Below are 17,497 nucleotides of genomic sequence, written 5' to 3' on the forward strand. Positions count from 1 at the left end.
AGGAAGAAAGAAATAAAGAAAAAAAGAAAGAAAAAGTGAGAGAGATGAAAGAAAAAAAGGAAAAAGGGACAGAGAGACAAAAGGAAGGAGAGAGAGAGAGAGAGAGAGAGAGAGAGAGAGAGAGAGAGAGAGAGAGAGAGAGAGAGAGAACACTTGGCCGGCGAGCCACTCCCGCCAGGTCACATGGCCGGCAAGCCACTCCCACAAAGGAGGCCACACCCACAGAGTAGGTTCAAAACTTTTTGGAACCCACAACTGATATAAAGGCTCGTGACCATTTGGCATCCTAAATTTTTAATACATAGATGATGACAAACTAGCAAAGCTAAAAAATGTAAGGTAAGCTGATAGCAATAGCAATAGCAATAGCAGTTAGACTTATATACCGCTTCATAGGGCTTTCAGCCCTCTCTAAGTGGTTTACAGAGTCAGCATATTGCCCCCACAATCTGGCTCCTCATTTTACCCACCTTGGAAGGATGGAAGGCTGAGTCAACCTTGAGCCGGTGAGATTTGAACCGCCAAACTGCAGTTAGCAGTCAGCTGAAGTGGCCTGCAGTACTGCACTCTATCCACTGCGCCACCTCGGATATTAAAATAAGCATATGACATATTTAGCTAAATTTTTTAGCCAGGCTATTGTGGTTCATCAGCTGTTTTAACTCATGGGTGCTTTAAAAAAAATGTTTTAGCTCCTCCTTTATAGTTTTATTTTCTGCTGGATGGAGCAGATTGTGCTCTGCTTTGATATTCTACACCACAGGTGTCAAACCCGCGACATCACGTTGCCATCACGTGAAGTTTTGCGATGTTTTTTCCCATTGGGGAGCCGGGGTGGGCGTGGCCTGCTCATGATGCATCCAGCCTGCGGGCCACCAGTTTGACACCCCCATACCTACAGAGAAAGAAAAAAGAATACATAAACCTGTACAAAATTTGAGAAAACGGTGACAAAAATCAAATGCGAACGTTTAATGTGTATATATCAACAATTCCTTTTCTCTGTTAATACATGCACAAAAGTACTTACACATACCGTATAACCCAAATCAATGGATGCAATCCATGATGCTTGTTACAGCAAAGTACAGCATACCAGTTCAAGATCTTAAAAAAAAAATCAGGATTTTTAATGTACCTTGTGATATTTTCCTTTTGTCCCTGGCATGGTACTTAAGGGCATTGATCAATTAATCAAAGGACAACTTAACTCAAAAAGTGTGTGTGCGTGCACGCACGCACGCACGCATGTACACACACACCAGTGGTGGGTTTCAAAAATTGTTGGAACCTACTCTGTGGGTGTGGCCTCCTTTGTGGGAGTGGCTTGCCACCCATGTGACTGGATATGAAATTATGAATTAGTACTTAGGTTGGTCCAAGTAGCTATTCAGAAACTCTGGCATTGAAGCATGCAAGTCTTAAAGTTGTTAAGTTACAAGATCTTTGCTAGTGGTGGGTTTCAAAAATTTTCTGAATCTCTTCTGTAGGTGTGGCCTGCTTTCCGGGTCCACTGGTGGAACCTCTTCTAACCGGTTCGGTTGATTTGACGAACCGGTTCTACCGAATAGGTGCGAACTGGTAGGAACCCACCTTTCTCTCTCTCTCTCTCTCTCTCTCTCTCTCTCTCTCTCTCTCACACACACACACACACACACACACACACACACACACACACACCCCAGTTCCTGGGTCATTCATTTTTTTGTTTTTCCAGTCTACCAATGGCTGAGGTGCTGAATATTGCAGAGGATTTTAATAAAATTCACAGTCACACTGTTCAGGATGCCCCATGTAATGTTTTCCATAGTCAAATAAAAATACATTGATGCATTACTGAATTATTGGGATATTCCTCCCCCCCAATTGATTTTAAATCACTATAGTTCCTGCAATGTAGTGACATCAAGCAGTAAGATTAGGTACTATCCATTTGTTGATAATTTCCAAATACGCTTCCTTCTGCTTGTCATACCAAATCCAGAGAGAATGCTGGAGGGCAGCATTTTAGCTGTCCCTGGACATCCCACCAGAAGTAGCTGGCAGAACAAGCCAGCAAAATGGCATTTCAGGCTTTTTCCCAAGAGGAGAGAACATGGTAGCGCTGACTGTGCCCGAAATGCTAACTCATAACCGGGAGAGGTAAGGCAGGGTGCGCATCCCTTCATTGGTATGAAAATGCCAAAAGACACTGGTTAAAATGCCAAATTCATCACTATCTACGTGGCACAGAATAACCCAGGCTCAGTAGACATATTTAAGGAGAAGAGAATTTCACAGAGATCACAACAGCCGAGGAATAGATCACGTCCCTTCCCCTATGTATTCCGTGGGAATTTATCTTGACTGTTGGGTGAGCCTTGTCTGGATTAAAGCAGATTTCTAAAGCTGATTTTTAAGTATTGGGTAAATATATATCAAAGAATCAAATGAATAATTGAACATTGTTCAATAGGATAGGAGTGAAAGTGGGGAGAAGTTCCTCTGTGGTTCTCAACCTGTGGCTCAGGACCCCTTTGGGGTTGGTCGAATGACCCTTTCACAGGGGTTGCCTAAGACCATCGGAAAACACATATTTTCGATGGTCTTAGGAACTGAGACACCAATTTTATGGTTGGGGGCCACCACAACATGAGGAACTGTATTAAAGGGTCGCGGCATTGGGAAGGTTGAGAACCACTGCTCTAAGGTATTTTTTTATAACAATGTGAAAGTGGTTGTTATTGAATTTCCCCCCACTTCCCAGTCTACCTTACAGCTCTTGAATTTTGTGATAGATTTCCATCCCATTCAGAGGAGGGCTTCACATAATTTTACCACCAGTTCACTGTGCACCAAAAATGTGTGTGTGCACTGTCCATGCATGCACTTTGCTTGTGTACAAAGCTTGCACACATGCGCGTGGCTTAGAAAATGTGGCTAAATTTTAAAGTAACACGATTGCACTTGTATACTGTTCTTTAATTCCAGTGTAAAAATGAGACAAGCTGAATATATTAATAGATAGTAGAAATACACCGAAGGGAGGAGTAGAGGGAAAGAAGAAAGAGGGGTAGAGAGGGTGGGAGAGAGGATTGGAGGGAGGGTGAGAAGGAAGGGAGGGAGTGTATTGGGAGAGAGGTGTGGTAGAGGGGGAGGGGAAGTAGGGTAGAGGGGAATGATGGTGGGAAGACAGAAAGTTGGAGGGGGGCGAAAGAAAGGGTGTATGGAGGGTCGAAGAGGTACATTGGGTTTCTATTTTGGGGGGTATTATTGACAAGAGGAATGGCTGTGTCTATTGTTTAATGTTATATGGCCCCGGTTCTGTACAGTATATCTGTGACTGTACGAAAATGAAAATGGAAAATAAAACTATCTACAAAGAAAATGTGGCTAAATAGGAGGCATAGTGCTGGGGCAGGTCACCTCTATCAGTTCACCCGAACCAGTCCAAACTGGCTGAATACCACCACTGATCCCAGTCTTGCTTAGACCCTTCTGGGGGATTGTTTTTGAGATTCATCAAGGCTGGTTATTTGCTGCCAACAGATCAGTGTTCACTAAATCCAAATATATATTCTTAGCCTAATCTCACCCCACCAGCAGAAAAAAATGACAAGGGTTTGGTGTATTCACACCAGTGAAGCAGTGAAATCCAAAATGCATAGTATCATATGTTAGACACCGTGGCACGACAAAACCGCGCTCGACTAGAGCGCGCCCGATTAAATCGCGTCACTGACATCATCAACAGGGCAACAACAGCGAGCGCGGAGAAAAAAGGGCGCTTTAAATAGCGCTTTAAAAGCAAGCCGATTCAAGTTAAGGTAAGGGTTAGGTTTAGGGTTAGGTTTAGGGTTAGGTTTAGGGTTAGGTTAAGGGTTAGGGTTAGGTTTAGGGTTAGGTTAAGGGTTAGGGTTAGGGTTAGGGTTAGGGTTAGGGTTAGGGTTAGGGTTAGGGTTAGGGTTAGGGTTAGGGTTAGGGTTAGGGTTAGGGTTAGGTTAAGGGTTAGGATTAGGTTTAGGGTTAGGTTAAGGGTTAGGTTTAGGGTTAGGTTTAGGGTTAGGTTAAGGGTTAGGTTTAGGGTTAGGTTTAGGCTTAGGTTTAGGGGGGTTAGGCTTAGGTTTAGGGGTTAATTTTAGGTTTAGCGTTTACAGCGTGCTTCTGTCTCCACGCTGTTGTCGCCCTGTGATGACGTCAGCTACGCGGTTTCGTCGAGCGCGCTTTAGTCAAACACAGTTTTGTGGTGGAACCGTTAGACACAGACATCCCAATTCATTCAGAGAAGGCAGTTCTAGCTTATTTCTTCACTTAGCAATTAAGGAATCTTCATAGTTTCACCTGACTGTCATTGAAGTGGCATGAAGTCTATCTGCATTAATGTTATTTTGACATAATAATGGTCCAATGACTCAAAAAGAGACACAAATGACCCTGAAATCTCAGTGGGATAAATGGAACTCAATAAATCTCTCGTTGTTTACAGTGGGTCTTAAACAGGATTATTATTTTTCCTATGGAATTTTCTCTGAATCAGAGCTATTAGACTTACTAATATTGTGCATAATAACAATCTTTTTAAAATAATAATATTGATAGGCCTACTCGGCATAGCTGCTTGTTGCAGATCCACTCTAGCATTCTCTGGCTAAAATGCACCCACTCAACTGCATCCATATTTGGACATAAATTAAATGACTGTTTATGAAAAATGCCTGGTATAATGGCTTAATCTCAAAAGCACGAGAGAGACATTCGGATCATTGCGGCAAGAAACCGTGTTAATATTTTGCTTCTGTAAAACTCTATTCAGAATACTAATATTAATAAAAATATTTTTTTTCCTGTTTTGCGGTGTGTTAACGTTTAAAAACGGCTGCTGTAAACTAACCTATATCTATAGGCAAAAATAGGTCTCGATATTATCCTTCCCTGTTTGCATATATTTGATGTAAATGACATCAAATTGTATTTGAAATAGCAAACTGGCATTAATGCAATCCCTTCCCCCCCCCCCACCTCTCTTGCTTCGGGCCTTTTTAAAACAGATGAGCATAAAAATGCAGTCTGCATCATTAAGTTTATATGAAACTAGTGAGAATAAAAATCACCATGTAAGTTTTTAATAAGATGTGTTTTTCATTCCAGTTTAATAACCCGAGTCTATATTCATCTTCCAGTATAATAAATGCAGTGAAAGGAATGCATTCTTTCCTGGGCTTTAACGTCTTGAAGGTTTCAGAAGATGGAGCTTTCCAGGAAGCTGGGAGAAGAAAATTCTTTAATATGGCAGCATGGAGTATTATTATCATAAATAATTAATGTGCACAGCGGAAGAAAGCCGAGCTTCATTAATAATTCTGATTTCTAGTTGGCATGAGCTAGAGATGCTATATCTTTCTTTTTTTCCTTTATCCCATCTCTGTCAATTTCCTTGATTTTAATTTAATACATATTAAAATTTAAATGCTTTGTGCTCCGTTTGACGGTGGGCTGGCGTGTCGCACGCCGGTTTGCATTTGTTTCTACCTCTGCATTCGTGGTTCGGTGCTAAATTTCACTCAAAGGTGTTTTTAGTAACCATGTGCACCGGGGGAAAAAAAAAAGTCGCAGCATACAGACATGGTATGGTGGATATCAATGTCAGCCCCTTTCATCTTGTGGTTTCCCCATGGGACTACTTAAGATTTTTTTCTTTGATTAGGACCTTAATAGAAATATTAAGAAGCCTTACTATGCATTTGAGGCCGGGGTGGGTTCCGGCAGGCATTACTGCTGGCTCGCTTGTGTGCGCGCTGCGCGTGCAATTAAAATTGTTCTGTGCATGCACAGAACTAGAAAACAAAATGGCGGTGCCTATGGCGCCACCGGAGAACTGGTTTGGGGGCGTGGCAAGCCTGAGTCACTGCTGGTTCCAATGACCCAGGCCGCCAAACCACTACCAGTTTGACTGAACTAGTCGGAACCGGTAGAAACACACTACTGATTTGAGGGCATTACAATCCTTCCTTCCTTCCTTCCTTCCTTCCTTCCTTCCTTCCTTCCTTCCTTCCTTCCTTCCTTCCTTCCCTCCCTCCTTCCCCTTTTTGTTTGCAATAGCAGGTTCTCCCACAACAGCGTCTTGCTTCTGCCATGATGAACGGAGAACTAATTTTCCTCCCTGATTTACGAAGGGAGACTCACTGTCTGTTTTTTCCCCCATGGCAAAAGCGGTACTCAACTTGGATTACTTACTTGTTTGTGTGAAAACCGTTAGCACAGATACATCATTATGAATGCTTTGGTTTGCTTTGCATCTCAGCTTATTCCTCCCTGTTACAAAGCAAACAGCTGCTCACCAAAACATTTCTGATGGTCTTGAGTCTTCCAGGAAATAACTTTGTTATGGCTGCATTGGGCTGAGCAGCAAATGGTGGAGACAATGATTTCTGAGAGGCGGTTTAGGCAAGGTCTTATTTTTCCCAGCATATAATCAATATTCAGATTACACGCAATCGTTTGGGTTAATTGTTTTCAAGGAAGCTACCAATTTTTTTTTAAAAAAATGCGTGCTGAAAATGGAAGGTGTCATCTGAGGTGGGAATTGTGGAAGGAAGGATGTTTCCTTCTCTCACTATAATTTGACGACAAAAAAACTCAAGTCAGAATGGACTCAGTCGCTTTCTCTGCTGCAGTTCACATCACTGGCAACAATTAGTAGGGCTAACAAGTTCACCATGTAAAAATCTCAATTTAAATATTGAGTACTGATTATATATCTAAAGTAGGGTCATTTCCCAGGGATATGTTAATTATTGGACAAAATTAAAGCCATAGATTTGTTTTTTTTAAAGCAAGATTTCCTTCTTCCTTCCCTCTTCCTTCCTTCCTCCGTTTCCCCTTCCTTCCTTCTTTCCTTCCTTCCTTTCTCTTTCCATCCCCCTTCCTTCCTTTCCTCTTCCTTCCTTTCTCCTTTCCCCTTTCCTTCCTTCCTTCCTTCCTCCTTCCATTCTCCTTCCTTCCTTCCCTCCCTCCCTTTTCCTTCCTTTCTCCTTTCCCCCTTCCTTCCTTTCTTCTTTCCTTCCTTTCTCTTTCCATCCCCCTTCCTTCCTTTCCTCTTCCTTTCTTTCTCCTTTCCCCCTTCCTTCCTTCCTTTCTCCTTCCATCCTCTTCCTTCCTTCCCTCCCTCTTCCTTCCTTTCTCCTTTCCTCCTTCCTTTCTTCCTTCCTTCCCTCCTTCCTTCCTTCCTCCTTCTGACCCCCTTCCTTCCTTTCTCCTTCCATCCCCCTTTCTTCCTTCCTTCCTTCCTTCCTTCCTTCCTTCCTTCCTTCCTTCCTTCCTTCTTTCCTTCCTTCCCTCCCTCTTCCTTCCTTTCTCCTTTCCTCCTTCCTTCCTTCCTTCCTTCCTTCCTTCCTTCCTTCCTTCCTTCCTTCCTCAAAGGAAAAGACTAGGGGCAGGGGTTGTTTTGAGTGCCAAACTCAGGGCTATACATGAACACAACCCTGAGAAGGGATGGAGGGATGTTTGTTCTATTCTCATCTTGTCTTTAATAGAGCGCTCAGCTGATCATCAGAAAGCTCGCATATTTACTCTGTTGCTCTAATTTGCTGTGAATATGGCAAGATTGCTTATGAAAAATAAACAAACCTTGCACTTTTGCGTGGCATTTGCCATACAAGTAGAGAAGTACAGATGTAACATTTGCATGTCTCACTGCTTTCACAATGTGTTCAGAAAGCAATTATTGCTTTTTTTTTTTGCGGTTTAATTCATTGTTGGTGTTTTTATCTGTATTCATGGCTGGTATCTTTGTCAGCTCTCTGAGATGCAGCCCCTTCCTACATTATCCCTCCCTCCTTGTGCTTCTTGAAACAGCTTGAAGGAAAGGAGGGGAAGAAAAACATTCAGTGAATTACAGAGGCACCTTATGGCCCTTATTCCTTAGCCACAACTATCTTTCTGCTCCAAAGGAGAAGGGAAAGACAGCCTGGACTGTTTCTGAAAACTGTGGGGGGATGCTTGTGCCAAAATCTCTGCTGAAGGCATTAATAGCATTATTGGGGGGGGGGGGGAGGGCATGATACAGTGGTGGGATTCAGCCAGTTCGCACCTATTCGGGAGAACAGGTTGCTAACTTTCTAAGCAGTTCAGAGAACCGATTGTTGGAAGAAATCACCTTTTGTTTCTTTCCACTTTACAGGGCTAATCCTGTAAGGAAGGCAGGAAGGAAACATTCTGGTGTTGTTTCTAGCCTAATCTTTATTCGCCTGCTTACAGAAACTGCCAGCTACCGCAATGAATAAATGCAGAACCTCGCAATTAAGTTGATCCAGCAAGAGTGGATGTGGGCAGGTGAGGAGAGGAGCAGCCAATACGGGTATTTCGCACAGACAGTCTAATCCTTAAAAAAGGAAGTGACTGTGTAAAGCAGCAACAACAACGAAACCAGAGCCAAAATGTTGGCTACTTGAACCAATATGCATGTAGTAAGAGCCTAGTTTCTAACTGTCAGAGATGTGTGAAGTGGTAGGTAAGAAGTCTGTGAATAACAAGAGCCATCTGTATTGCTAATTGCTCAGCTCCTACCTGTGGAGAACATTTGAGCACTAACTAAAACAAAACAGCTACCAAATGTTGTGCAAGTTTGCTTATTTATTTAAAAATATTTCTATATTTTTAGAAATTTCCCATCAAATAATCCCAAAACAGTGCACAATCAGAATACGTTTATATATTTTAATATTTCAAAAATATATTGAAGCATGTATTTATTTGATTTAAATTAATTTATAAGGCTACCCATCTTGCAGATGTGAATCTGGATTTAACAATGGAACTATTAATATCACTATTATTCTTCTCTTCCTTCCTAGTACCTGTCTCTTCCCACTTATGGCTATAACCACGTTGCTTGCATCTTTAAATTTTATATTATTTTATTTGTTTCCTAGTATAATTTGATTGCTTATTAGTAACCTATGACTGTCACTAAGTGTTGTATCTTATGATTCTTGATGAATATATTCTATTTTATTTTTCTTTATGTACAGTGAGAGCATATGCACCAAAGACAAATTCCTTGTGTGTCCAAACACAGTTGTCAATAAAGAATTCTATTCTATTCTATTCTATTCTATTCTATTCTATTCTATTCTATTCTATTCTATTCTATTCTATTCTATTCTATTCTATTCTATTCTATTCTATTCTATTCTATTCTATTCCATTCCATTCCATTCCATTCCATTCCACTCCACTCCACTCCACTCCACTCCACTCCACTCCACTCCACTCCATTCCATTCCATTCCATTCCATTCCATTCTATTCTATTCTATTCTATTCTATTCTATTCTATTCTATTCTATTCTATTCTATTAACAGAACATTAAAAAACACCTCACAATGTTAATTGAGAATCCTGTAACTCTAAAACAGCCAGTAGAACAAGATCTTTTAAGGCTATCTACTTCCTGATCCCCGTGGCACGACAAAACCACGCTCCACTAAAGCGCGCCCGATTAAACCGCGTCGCTGACATCATCAGCAGGGTGACAACAGCGACCGCGGAGAAAAAAGGGCGCTTCAAATAGCGCTTTGAAAGCAAGCCGATTCAAGTTAAGGTAAGGGTTAGGTTTAGGGTTAGGTTTAGGGTTAGGTTTAGGGTTAGGTTAAGGGTTAGGGTTAGGGTTAGGTTTAGGGTTAGGTTAAGGGTTAGGGTTAGGGTTAGGTTTAGGGTTAGATTAAGGGTTAGGATTAGGTTTAGCATTAGGTTAAGGGTTAGGTTTAGGGTTAGGTTTAGGGTTAGATTAAGGGTTAGGTTTAGGGTTAGGTTTAGGATTAGGTTTAGGAGGGTTAGGTTTAGGTTTAGGGGTTAATTTTAGCTTCAGCGTTTACAGCGTGCTTTTTTCTCCGCGCTGTTGTCGCGCTGTGATGACGTCAGCTACGCGGTTTCGTCGAGCGCGCTTTAGTCGAACTCGGTTTTGTGGTGGAACCCCTGATCCCCATGTCCTGGAGCATATCCAAATCATCAATGGTTTGCAAAACACTGGCAGAGTCAGGATAAATTTAATTTCAGAGATATGGTATTGTGGGAAGCACCCCCCCCCACCCCGAAGAATGAAATATTTTGGGGGATATTAAAAGAGGCAGAATATTCTATTTCCCCAAAGGAGAAATGGAGAAAAATCTTAACAAAGACAGAAAGCAGCTCCAACAGCCTCCAGCAGGTGCATGAAACCTTTAGAGACGGAGATTTTGTGCCCATTAAGAAATCCTCGGGCCAATCTATTCACCAACGAAACACCATCAGCTCCAGTTGATGGGATTAAGAAGGACGGAGACATGACCTTTAGGACATAATAGGATTAACCTCCCACTAATCAACTAATAAAAGCACACAGAGCAAACCTCAAAATTACAAAATACTGTAAACTGTTATAAAAATCCTTGCATTTATCAAGCTCATTTGCCAGAACTGCATGCTGTGATTGGTTCTGCTCATCAATAAAGAAGAGCCTTTCTTTCCAATCAGCCTCCATCCATCCAGGGCCTTTCTCCCAGCTTGGAACCAGATCAGAATTTTCTTCCATCAGTATTCTATCTAGAGAGGTCAGGCAAGATAACCGAAAAAGCCCATTTCCAAGATCCCATTATAGGACGTTATTTACTTGAGGGGATTTAGAATGTGCAGGGAGTGGTTAAGGTGCTAGGCCGATGATGGCGAACCTATGGCGTGAGTGCCAGAGGTGGCATGCTGAGCTCTCTTTGTGGGCACTCACGCCTTCGCCCCAGCTCAGCCAGCTGGTTGTTGGGTTTCCGGCGTTCTATCCCGTGCGCACACACATGCATGTGCCTTCCGGTTTGGGCAAAAAAGTTGGCCATCACTGCACTAGGCCATGAGTACTACTTTGGCCCTCTCCCAGAAAAATGAAATATCCTAGGAAATATTGAAAAGGCAGAATATTTCTCTGGATGAGAAAAGGAAGAAACATGTTTTAAAAGACAGAATAGCTGCCTGCAGCTTCCTGCCCATCCCCACTTTGTCAATGGGCCATTAAGAAGGCCAAGCTAGTCCACTTTACATAATAAAGACTTCTCCACTTCAGCTCCAGGGGGATGGGATTAAAGCATGATAATATTGGCCCCAACTGATCACATGGCATCTGAGAACTCAACCAAACCTGGATTCAAAATGCAGCCTAGAGAGTTGCTCTTGCATGGCCCAATGGGAGTCTAGCAATCAATCACAATACATTTTTTACACAGGAACAGGAAACAGAGAGGTGGGACTGAACAGGTTATAAAAAGCCTAGCAAGCCCCTCCCTCAACCCTTCTCTTCTTCTCTACCAACATTGAAGCATGTGATCACCTTTTCTGTTCAGGGCTCAAGCCATGTGGTCCTGTCCAACAATAAACCATCTTTCCAAACAGCCTCCATGTCTCCAGTGTCTTCTTCCCCACTTGGAGCTGAACCCAGAAGGACAATTCTTTCATCAGTCTTAAGCACAAAATCAGCTGGGTGATCTTGGGACAATCCCTCTCCCTCTCCCAGCCCTAGGAACTCAACCACCTCTGAAATTCTTGCCCAGAAAACTGTAATGTCCAGGCAGTTAACAATGACTCAAAGACCCCAATAAATATTTTTTTTGTGCATACATACATACACAGAGGCGGGGGAGAGAAAGATACATGGGTTTTTAATCCTCCTATAACAAATCTCTTTGGAAATGTGATTTTGATTTTAGAACTGATTGGCAATTGCCAGGGATTAATAAGCATGGATCTGTGTTGATAGAAAGACGAACCAGACTTCATGCTAGCTATTAAAATGTTTGAAATCTGGTTTTCCTCTTGTAAACATGGACATCCAAGCTCTGTGTATCTCCTTGCCAGAAAAGGACCATTTAGAAGAGAGTGGGGGGGAAAACATCTTGTTATAAAAATGCTGCTGTGAATTACTAATTGCATGATCACTCCTTGCTCTAGCAGGGAAGCGTAATGCCATTAAGTACAGGAGAGGAAACACGAAGGCTGCAAAGGAGAAAAAATGTTTATCCTATAATTTTCCGTTTTGCTTTAAAAATGGTGTTAGATGCCATAAATGTAGGCCTGATTATGTGTGCAAAGGGCAAAAAGTACAATAAGATGTACACGGGAGAATTTACCTTCACTAGCACATGTGATGAACTTTTGCATGGCGGTTATGCAAGGTTTCTGGTATAGATTCAGAGAAAAATGGGGGAAAAATTCTCCCACCTGATTATAAGGCAGTGGTGTTCCCCTTTTGGCCACTGCAATAATATTCATGGGGAGTTTAACTGATGTTGCAGTGAATATAATTGATTCACTCTCCTGATAATATTTAAACCTGGAGAAATCAGGAGTATGAGTGATAGGCAGTCTGTCAGTATGGACTAAAATGCCATGTAGCTCAGACTCTGCTGTCAGACCCTTGAGCTACGCTTCTGGGAATCTCCTGCTGGCTGGGAAATTCTGGGAGTTAGCAATAGCAATAGCAGTTAGACTTATATACCGCTTCATAGGGCTTTCAGCCCTCTCTAAGCGGTTTAGCATATTGCCCCCAACAACAATCCGGGTCCTCATTTTACCCACCTCGGAAGGATGGAAGGCTGAGTCAATCCTGAGCCGGTGAGATTTGAACAGCCAAACTGCAGAACTGCAGTCAGCTTTCCCTGGACTCCCCTCCCCTCCCTAAATGACTTTTTGTCATGAGAGGAGGAACAATAATATTAAGTACCTGGAGATTAATCCTACTAATATTAAATTAAGTTCAACTGAGCGTTTCCCCTGCCTGTACCATTCATCTCTTTGTACTAGCCCAAACTAGTTTTGTGAGAGAAACCCTTGGTATTCTTGGCCAAACAAACAGGTTTTCCTACAGAGAGGCCCAAAATGTGTCAATCACATCTTGGCCAAACCATGTTCTAATATTAAGCCCTGAGTGCTTTATAGGTCTGTGTTCTGGGTTCCCTTGCTACTTTGATCTTGGCTTCCAATAGTTTTAGCTGCTCTTGCCTTGGCATTAAATTCACGGTTTTCGTAATTAATACCTGGGCTTGTTGAAGGTTAATGCTACAACTTTTCACAGCTCTGCCTTTGCTGGGGTGATAGATAGAGCTGCTAGTATAATGATGAATTGCCATGCCTTTCTTCAATCTCCTTTGGGTGTTGCATTAGGGAAGCCACAGGAAAAGGCTATGTAAATCAGAGCCTGGGGAAAGAGCAAGCCAATATGTACTAGGGGTGACATGATAGCAGTGTTCCAATATTTGAGGGGCTGCCACAAAGAAGAGCGGGGAGCACTCAATCTATTCTCCAAAGCACCTGAAGGTAGGACAAGAACCAGTGAATGGAATTAATCAAGGAAAGAACCGTGACCCGACAAATGCACGGTCGACTAAAGCGCGCCGATGAAACCGTGTTGCCAAAACCACGACATCATCAACGTGCCCACAACAGCGCGCCGACAACAACGCGCCAACAGAAGCGCGATTTAAGTTAAGGTAAAGGTTAGGTTCAGGGTTAGTTTTAGGGTTAGTTTTAGGGTTATGTTCAGGGTTAGGTTTAGGGTTAGGTTCAGGGTTAGATTCAGGGTTAGGTTCAGGGTTAGGTTTAGGGTTAGGTTTAGAGCACGCTTCTGTCGGCGCGCTGTTGTCGGCGCGCTTCAGCACTCATTCGTCGGGCTGGTTTAGAACTTGCGGTTTTGTCATCGCGGTTTAGTCGGGTGCACTTTTGGCGGTCGCCCTTTTGTCAGTTAACTGGAAAGAACCAACCTAGAACTAAGGGGAAATTTCCTGACAGAACAATTGATCAGTGGAACTGGCTTGCCTTCAGAAATTGTGAGTGCACTAACACTGGAGGTTTTTTTATGAAGAGATCAGATAGCTATTTGCCTGAAATGATCTAGAGTTTCCTGCTTAAGCATTGGGTAGGAATAGAAGACTCCCAAGGTCCCTCTCAACTCTGTTATTCTGTTATTCTAATATTGTAAGGAGAAGGTGCAAAATTAGGCTTTTCTCAGGCTATTGACTGCCCTGGGATAGTGTGACAATCCAAACACACTTGGTGGTGCAATCAGTGTTTCTATGGTAGCTCCACCCCAGAGGTGGGTTCCTACCAGTTCGCACTTATTCGGTAGAACCGGTTCATCAAATCTACCGAACCGGTTAGAAGAGATTCCACCAGTGGACCCGGAAAGCAGGCCACACCTACAGAAGAGGTTCCAAAATTTTTTGAAACCCACCACTGGTCCTTGGATATGATTATTCTACACTATCATGCTCATATTTATAAAACTCAGTGCCTCTGTGAAAGGTAAGGATGACTACTGCGTTTGTGGTGCAATCAGAACATTGCGTGTGTTGAAGTTGTTTTAATGCAAACAAAGATGCCTTTTAAAAAACAAGTTTATATCATATTCTTATGCATGCCAGTGCTGTGTGTGAGGTAATTTAAGGTGGTTCTGACAAGTGTCGTCGGCATCTTCATATCCGGTCACTGGGCGGCAAGCCACTCCCATCCGGTCACATGGATGGCAAGCCACTCCCACAAAGGAGGCCACACCCACAGAGTAGGTTCAAACAATTTTTGAAACCCACCACTGCTCCACCCACTCCTCTGTTTCCTCCTTGCTTTTAATTATACAGCCACTTTGTGGCTTTTTTAAAAAAAATAGATTTGCTTTGACAATCATTAAATAAATGATCCTATAGAAGGTTTTTTTGGGGGGGAGGGAGAAAATAATCCATAGCAACATCTTACAAATAATCTCCCTTTTGCATTGTGATGTATGATTCCTCCTATCTATCATACATAGCTACACGGACTCACCTCTGTGTCATGCACACCCCCTTGTTACAGTTCAAGAAAAATCCCAGAGATTGCCAAATGCACCTTGAAGTAAACTTTCTCTATCAACATAAGAGACTTCCTGGTCCTGCCTCCCATTGACTCTGTCTACCCTTCTTATCTAGCTCCAGTGTTTACTCCACCTGTTTAAAGATACTCCCTGCCAGCTCTCCTCCCAGCTGAGATGCTAATCTAGTATAGGAAAAAAATATATTAAAGGATTGGTAAGGTGACTGCAGGTGGGAGGCTTATTCAACAATGGCTTGAAAAGATTTAGGGCAAGAGTTCAAATATATTTGTGCTCCAAGAACATGAGGTGTCCACCCATCTAATCTGGGCAAAGGGCACGATTTTGCACTTCAGGGAGGACTTGGGTAGTGATGTTATTTTCAGGAGGGAGAAGACTGGAGTGTATATCATGGCTTCTACTCCGATGGGATGTTTGATATAAACGGGAGCAAATCTCTGTAGAAGCTTCCCTTCCTAGAAGCTAGCAATCAAATCAATTGCAGTTTCTCATTGCTTTTTTTTGACAATTGAAAGCAGGTGGAGTTATTTTGGGGGAACTGGGGAGCCCAACAATAGATTCTGTTGTGTCCCAGCAGGAGCCGTTGGAGCTGCCACCAGACTTCGACAGCGAGGGGCCCTATGAGTCGGCTCTGGAGGATGTGGAGGACCCTGGACAGGGTTCCGACTCCGAGCAGGGCGCAGAGAGGCTGGTTGGCTACCAGGAGGCGCCTGAGCCTTGGAGCAGTGGGGAGGAGACAAGGGAGTGTGAACCTGACAACATGCATTGGAGCAGTGGGGAGGAGACAAGGGAGTTGGTCCTGGATGCCTGGCAACAGAGGGCTAATAGGTGTAAAGAACAGTTGCACAGTTACAGGAGATAATTGAACTCAGCTGGTGGTAATTAGGCTCCTCTCAAGACTATAAAAGGAATTACTTTCCACACGCTCATCGCAGGACTCAACGCATTGACTAGAGCTGGAGAACTCTCGTGGCTAGCTTGGCAGGCTGGATTGCTGCCAAGGTTAGTCTGTACTGGATTGCTGCCAACATCTAGTCTGTGCTGGATTGCTGCCAAGATAGCAATAGCAATAGCAGTTAGACTTATATACCGCTTCATAGGGCTTTCAGCCCTCTCTAAGGGGTTTACAGAGTCAGCATATTGCCCCCAACAACAATCCGGGTCCTCATTTTACCCACCTCAGAAGGATGGAAGGCTGAGTCAACCCTGAGCCGATGAGATTTGAACAGCCGAACTGCAGAACTGCAGTCAGCTGAAGTAGCCTGCAGTGCTGCATTTATCCACTGCGCCACCTCGGCTCACATCAAGAATTAGTCTGTGTGTTAATAAATCCTTGAAGTATCTTTGTCTCGGCGTGCTTTGGTGTTGGACAAGGGGGGGGGGGTCAGAACAGATTCTTAACTACAGAAAATGAGAAACTGCAGAACCTGATAAGTGATTCCGTTTGATGATCAGATTCTGCCAGTGGTGGTATTCAAAATTTTTACTATCGGTTCTGTGGACGTGGCTTGGTGGCTATGGCAGGGGAAGGATACTGCAAAATCCCCATTTCCTCCCGAGCAGCTGGGACTTAGGAGGCAGAGAATAGATGGGGTGGGGCCAGTCAGAGGTGGTATTTACCGGTTCTCTGAACTACTCAAAATTTCTGCTACCGGTTCTCCAGAACTGGTCAGAACCTGCTGAATACCACCTCTGGATTCTGCCCTTCTTCTACAGCTGTATTTTGAGATTTGAAATTTGAACCTGCCAGCCATTTTGCTGGACATATTTATCCAGATCTTCCTCTATTCATAATGCATTCCATTTTATTTTTCACTCATGTTACACTTCAATCATGCTTTGAGATTTCAGCTTGTCAGGAATAGCATCCTCTTAAAGAACTGTTTATGCCGGACATTTTAATGTTATTTATCCAGCAGTGCAGTAAAGGAAGAATATTTTTTTACACAGCCATCTTCGATCTTAGCGACAAGCGCTTTTCAGGTTACATGAGACTATGGAAGAGTGGAACTGAAGGATGAAAATCATCCAGATAAAGAATCAATTTTATTTTTTGCTTGATTTAATAGTGGCATATTTGGTCCTCACCTGCCTCTGAAGTAGCAATCTGAAAGAAGTTCAAATTTTTGGTTAATTTGAACATATGTCCCTTGTGTGTGTGTGTGTGTTTGTGTGTGTGTGTGTGTGTGTGCGTGTGTGTGTGTGGCATTTTGAAGTATTGCATGTTAATTACCATAAGCGTTTGCTGGCTATTCATGAGGACGATTCCACCACAAAACCGCGGACGACAAAATCGCGCTCGACGAAAGCGCGCATTTGACGTCATCACAGCACGACGAAAACATCGCGCTGTGATCGATAAATGTAAAAATAAAGCAAAAACCTTACCCTAACCCCCCCCAAACCTAACCCTAAACCTAACCCTAAACCTAACCCTTAACCTAACTGCTTTAATTTTATTTTTATTTCAATTTTTAATTTGTTTAGTCGCGCTGTGATGACGTCAAATGCGCGCTTTCGTCGAGCGCGATTTTGTCGTCCGCGGTTTTGACAGGTCACGCATGAGGACAAGGGTGCTAACTATGATTGTGGACTTTTTTTTTTCATTTTTATGCCTCTTAGTGTGCATATATCTTATTG

The sequence above is a fragment of the Thamnophis sirtalis genome, unplaced genomic scaffold, assembly GCF_051295495.1.
Source record: "Thamnophis sirtalis isolate CommonGarterSnake01/CBP01778 unplaced genomic scaffold, rThaSir2_p1.2 scaffold_2, whole genome shotgun sequence".
Lineage (NCBI taxonomy): Eukaryota > Metazoa > Chordata > Lepidosauria > Squamata > Natricidae > Thamnophis > Thamnophis sirtalis.